Raw genomic sequence first — 6,149 nt, 5'->3', positions numbered from 1 at the left:
CCCAAAAACACCAACTGGGTAGCAAGCGCAACGTTAGCCACAATAACTTTAGCTCTAACGCCACACTTGTAGCGTTAGAGTGGCTAACGGCAGCATTAACGCTAAGCGCCTGGACCTCAACTTTATTCGCTTCTCTTTAAGGACCACCCAACCTCAAGGAAGCAAGCCCACAAGTGTCAACCAATCAAAGGCCACAAGAAGCATCTAGAGTAGGACTTTTCATTTAATTGTAATTTGCTTTTAATTTCATTTTGTAATTTAGGAGAGCCTATATAAAGGCCTTAGTTTTTATTTTGAAAAGGGGGGGATTGAAGGCTAGACGGGGATTCTGGAATTTGGGATTGGAAAGGGGTCTTCGGACTCCCTCGCCTCACACACTTTTCCTTCTCTTTCTTTTCTTTGTACTTTTCATTTATGAATTTGGAAGTTTCAATGTTAGTTTTAATCTTGATCTTTACTTTTCTGCACTTTCTTTCTTTTCTATTTTGGTAGAGCAATGATCAACTAACTCTTTTCATTGGGATAGAGAGCTATTGGGATTCAATGGATCAATTGTAGTTCTTATTCTTCTTCCTCTTTCTTTCTTCTTGATTTTACTAGAAAGATTTCGATCTTCATCCAATTAGTTAGTTGTCTTGGAAAAGAAACTCTCTGTAATTGGATCTCCTCTGAGCCTTGGAAAAGGGATGAGGAGATCATGCTAGAAATGCTTTCTCATGTTGGACCAAATTGGGGTCTGGGCGGATATAGTGACATGTAATCCTCCTAACACTTTGATTTGGAAATACATGTGGTATAATCAGTGACCACACTTCATCTTTCCCATGAGCAATTAAATTAAGGAATTGGGCAATTGTTCAAGCTTAGAGAGATTAGATTGCCAAGGAATTGGGATCCAATCACTTAAGATTGCCAAGGAGATCAATGAGTGCATTGATTGAGGAAGAGATGAGAATGAACTTGATCCGGAGGATTGCAACATCTCTTGATCCCAATGTTCATTTTATTTTTAGTTCTTACATTTACTTTTCTTGCCATTTTACTTTTCTACACTTTATTGCTTTCTTTACTTTTATGTCATTTACATTTCCTTGTTACTTATCACTCCTTAATGATTCGTCTAACTAGGATAATCAATAACCATTGATTGCTTAATCCGTTAATCCCTGTGGATTCAACCTCACTCTATTGTGAGTTTTTACTTGACGACAAATTTGGTATACTTGCTGAAGAGAAATTGTTAAGAGACAAGTTTTCATGCATCATGGTTCTCTGTCCCTTTTCTGTCTCTTATTTCTTTATCAAACGCTTGCAGAAGCAACACCCATCTTATGAGCCTGGGTTTTGAATCCTGCTTTGTGCGTAGATATTTAAGAGCAGCATGGTCAGTGTACACAATAACTTTTGATCCTACTAAATAGGATCTGAACTTGTCAATAGCGTAGACCACAGCAAGAAACTCATTTTCTATGGTTGTGTAATTCTTTTGTGTATCATTTAAAAGACGACTAACATAATAAATGACGTGCAGAAGCTTGTCATGCCTCTATCCCAATACTGCACCAATGGCATGGTCACTGGCATCACACATTAATTCGAATGGTAATGTCCAGTCTGGTGCACAAATGACATGTGTTGTGACCAACTTAGCCTTCAGAGTCTCAAAGGCCTGCAAACACTCTGTGTCAAAGACAAATGGTGTATCAGCAGCTAGCAGATTACTCAGAGGTTTTGCAATTTTTGAAAAATCCTTGATAAACGTCCTGTAGAATCCTGCATGTCCCAGAAAGCTTCTGATTGCCTTAACATTGGTGGGTGGTGGTAATTTTTCAATTACCTCTACCTTATCTTGATCCACTTCTATCCCTTTGTTCAAAATTTTATGCCCAAGGACAATTCCTTCAGTCACCATAAAGTGACATTTTTCCCAGATTAAAACCAGGTTAGTCTCTTGGCATCTTTTCAGAACAAGTGTTAGATGATCAAGACAGGATCTGAATGAGTCTCCAAATACTGAGAAGTCATCCATGAAGACTTCTAGAAATTTTCCACCATATCAGAGAAAATAGAGAGCATGCATCTCTGAAAAGTTGCAGGTGCATTGCATAGACCAAATGGCATCCTTCTGTAGGCAAATACTCCAGATGGACATGTGAATGCTGTTTTCTCTTTATCCTGAGGATCTACTACAATTTGGTTATAGCCTGAATAGCCATCCAAAAAGCAGTAATAATCATAACCTGCTAGTCTTTCAAGCATCTAGTCTATGAATGGTAAAGGAAAATGATCCTTTCTAGTGGCTATATTGAGCCTTCTGTAGTTAATACACATACGCCACCCTGTAACTATTCTTGTAGGAACCAGTTCATTCTTTTCATTATGGACCACTGTCATGCCTCCTTTTTTGGGTACAACTTGGACAGGGCTCACCTAGGGGCTATCAGAAATAGGATAAATATTCCCAACCTCTAGTAATTTAGTGACCTCTTTCTGCACCACTTCCTTCATAGCTGGATTTAGCCACCTTTGTGGTTGAACCACTGGCTTAGCATTATCCTCCAATAGGATTTTATGCATGCATCTGGCTAGGCTAATGTCCTTAAGATCACTGATGGACCACCCAAGAGCTGTCTTGTGTGTCTTTAGCACCTAAAGTAGTGCTTTCTCTTCCTGTGGCTCTAAGGCAGAGCTTATGATCACAGGAAAAGTGCCATCTTCTCCCAGAAATGCATATTTCAGGGAGGGTGGTAATGGTTTAAGCTGGATTTAGGAGGTTTCTTCTCTTCTTGAGGAGTTATCAGAGGTGCTTCTATTTTCTCTGGTTCCTCAAGATCAGGCTGAACATCTTTAAAGATTTCCTCTAGCTTTGATTCGAGACTCTCAGCCATATTGATCTCCTCTACCAGGGAGTCAATAATATCAACACTCATGCAGTCGCTTGATATGTCTGGATGCTGTATAGCTTTGACAAAATTCAACTTAAACTCATCCTCGTTGACTCTCAGGGTTAATTCCCCTTTTTGAACATCAATGAGGGTTCGTCCAGTTGCTAGGAAAGGTCTTCCTAGAATGAGAGTTGCACTCTTGTGCTCCTCCATTTCCAGCACTACAAAGTCAGTGGGAAAGGCAAATGGCCCAACCTTGACAATCGTGTTCTCAATTATGCCTGATGGATATTTAATTGAGCCATCAGCAAGTTGAAGACAGATCCAGGTTGGTTTGACCTCTTCAGTCAACCCAAGCTTTCTGATAGTGGATGCAGGGATTAGGTTGATACTTGCCCTAAGATCACATAGAGTTGTCTTGGTACAAGTACCCTCTAATGTGCACCGTATCGTAAAAGCTTTCGGGATCCTTAAGCTCCTCTGGTAAGCTTTTGAGAATGACTGCACTGTATTCTTCAGTGAGGAAAACTTTTTCAGTTTCTCTCGAATCTTTCTTATGGCTTAAGATCTCTTTCATGAACTTAGCATAAGAGGGTATTTGCTCAAGTGCCTCTGCAAACAGAATCTTTATTTCAAGAGTCCTAAGACAGTCTGCAATGTGGGCAAATTATTTATCCTATTCTGCTTGGTGGAGTTTCTGAGGATAAGGCAATTTGGCTTTATATTCTTCAACCTTAGTTGCTACAGGTTTATTTCCTACAAGGGCAGGTTGAAAAGCCTTCTTGAGGGGATTATTATCAGCACTTGCAGGTGTCTGATCCCTCATTGGCGTTTGAATGCCAGGATAGGAGGAGGAATGGGCGTTTAACGCCAAATTCCTACCCTTTTCTGGCGTTTGAACGCCAGAATTGGACATGGGTTGGGCATTTAACACCAACTTTTCACCCTTTTCTGGCATTTGAACACCAGAATTATTCCTCTCTGGGCTCTTACTGTCCTCAGAGGAATTTTGGGTAGCAGTCTGCTCTTCCTCTGTCAATTGTTCCTTTCTTGGCTTTTTGCTGCCTTGAGTTGAGGTATTTAATCTCTTTCCACTCCTTAACTGAACAGCTTGGCACTCATCCGCTATCTGTTTAGATAATTGCTGTCTTGTTTGATTCAGTTGTGCTTCCATATCCTTGTTAGCCTTTTTATTGTCTTGTAGCATATTTTTAAATTCTGTTAACTGCTTTGTTATAGAAAACAATTGCTGATGGAGTTCTGCAACTTGTTCTGGAGGACTAAGTTCAGTGGATACTACTTTAGCCTCTTCTTTCATGGAAGACTCACTACTTAAGTACAAATGTTGATTTCTAGCAACTGTATCAATGAGCTCTTGAGCCTTTTCAATTGTCTTTCTCATGTGTATAGATCCACCCGCTGAGTGGTCTAGAGATACCTGGGCCTTTTCTGTAATTCCGTAGTAGAAGATGTATAACTGCACCCACTCTAAAAATATTTCAGAGGGGCATTTCCTTAGCATCTCTTTGTACCTCTCCCAGACGTTGTAAAGGGACTCATTTTCCTCTTGTTTAAAGCCTTGGATGTCCAGCTTTAGCTGTGTCATCCTCTTAGGAGGGAAATATTGATTCAGGAATTTTTCTAACAGCTGTTTCCATGTTCTTATGCTAGCGTTAGGTTGGTTATTTAACAACCTCTTAGCTTGGTCTTTTACAGCAAATGAAAATAGTAATAATCTGTAGACATCCTGATCTACTTCGTTATCGTGTACTGTGTTAGCAATTTGTAAGAACTGTGCCAGAAACTCAATAAGTTCTTCCTGAGGAAGACCAGAATACTAGCAATTTCGCTACACCATGATAATGAGCTAAGGATTCAACTCAAAACTACTGACTCCGATGGAGGGTATACAGATACTACTCCCATATAAAGCAGTAGTGGGGTTAGCATAGGACCCCAGAGTCCTTCTGGACTGTGCATTTTCACTTAGGTCCATGATGGAGAAAAGGAGATGATATAAATTATTAATAAATTTTTTTATATTTTTTTATATATACCGAGATTAAAATAAAGTAAAATAGAATAAATGAAAAATAATAAAAAATTCGAAAATTAGAAAAATAAATAAAGGAAAATTCAAAACTAAAATAATTAATTAATTAAAAAGATTTGAAAAAAAATGGGATAATGATTTTCGAAAAAATGAAGAAAGAGAAAGTGGTTAGGAAGTTTAAAAAAAAGATATGTTTTTTTTTTAAAAAAAGATATGATTGAAAAACAATTTAAAAAGATTTGATTTTTAAAATTGATGACTAATTTAATGCAAAATTTTCAAAAATTATGAGTGAAATGAGGAAAAGATATTTTTTTGATTTTTTGAATCTTAATGGAGAAAGAGAAAAACAATAAAAAGACACAAGACTTAAAATTTTTAGATCTAACGCTCCTTATTTTCGAAAATTTGGAGGAAAAACACCAATGAACACCAAACTTAAAAATTTTAAGAACAAAACACAAGAAAGACTCAAGAACACTTTGAAGATTCACAAGAACACTGTTCATACCCTGGGTCGAGCTATCCGACCTGGGATGATTGAAGATAAAGCGACCGACCTCTTCAGGTCAGGCTATCCGACCTCTTCTCAGAGAGCTCGGCCAAATCGACAAGAGAGCCCAGTAAAGGGCCCAAATGGAGGAACACGACCCAAATCCTAAGACGGCCTAAGCCTATAGAGATAAGGGCGGTTCCGCTGAAGACACGCTGACCTCAACCCTAAAGATAAAGATAAGATAAGATAACTAACTTATCTTATCCAACAAAGGTCACGTCTCAACACTATAAATACACTGGAGCACCCAGGTATAACTCATACTCTGATTCTACTCAATACCTGCTTAATACCCTTGCTAACTTAAGTATCGGAGTCCCTTGCACGTACCCCCCACCCTCCGGGGACGAAGGATCAGCACCACTACCAAGTCCAACAAGTTGGACACATCAGCTCCGGCCGCCGTACACCTGCCGGACACGTCGGCTCCGACCAACACAGAAGATCTCTTCCGAGATCGGCCTACAGTTTCAGGTAACCCTCGGAACATTGGCGCCGTTGCCGGGGAACCTGGAAGTCATCCCATCAACATGGCGGATGACCATGACAACGACCACGATTCAGGTTTGGAAGATAGAATGCTGCATAAAAACGCGGACACGATACTCAAAAATACTCCAGAAACCAACGGAGACAAAAATTCATCAAATCCAGG

This window comes from Arachis hypogaea, chromosome 3, assembly GCF_003086295.3.
Source record: "Arachis hypogaea cultivar Tifrunner chromosome 3, arahy.Tifrunner.gnm2.J5K5, whole genome shotgun sequence".
Taxonomy (NCBI): domain Eukaryota; kingdom Viridiplantae; phylum Streptophyta; class Magnoliopsida; order Fabales; family Fabaceae; genus Arachis; species Arachis hypogaea.
This window is presented reverse-complemented; position numbering follows the sequence as displayed.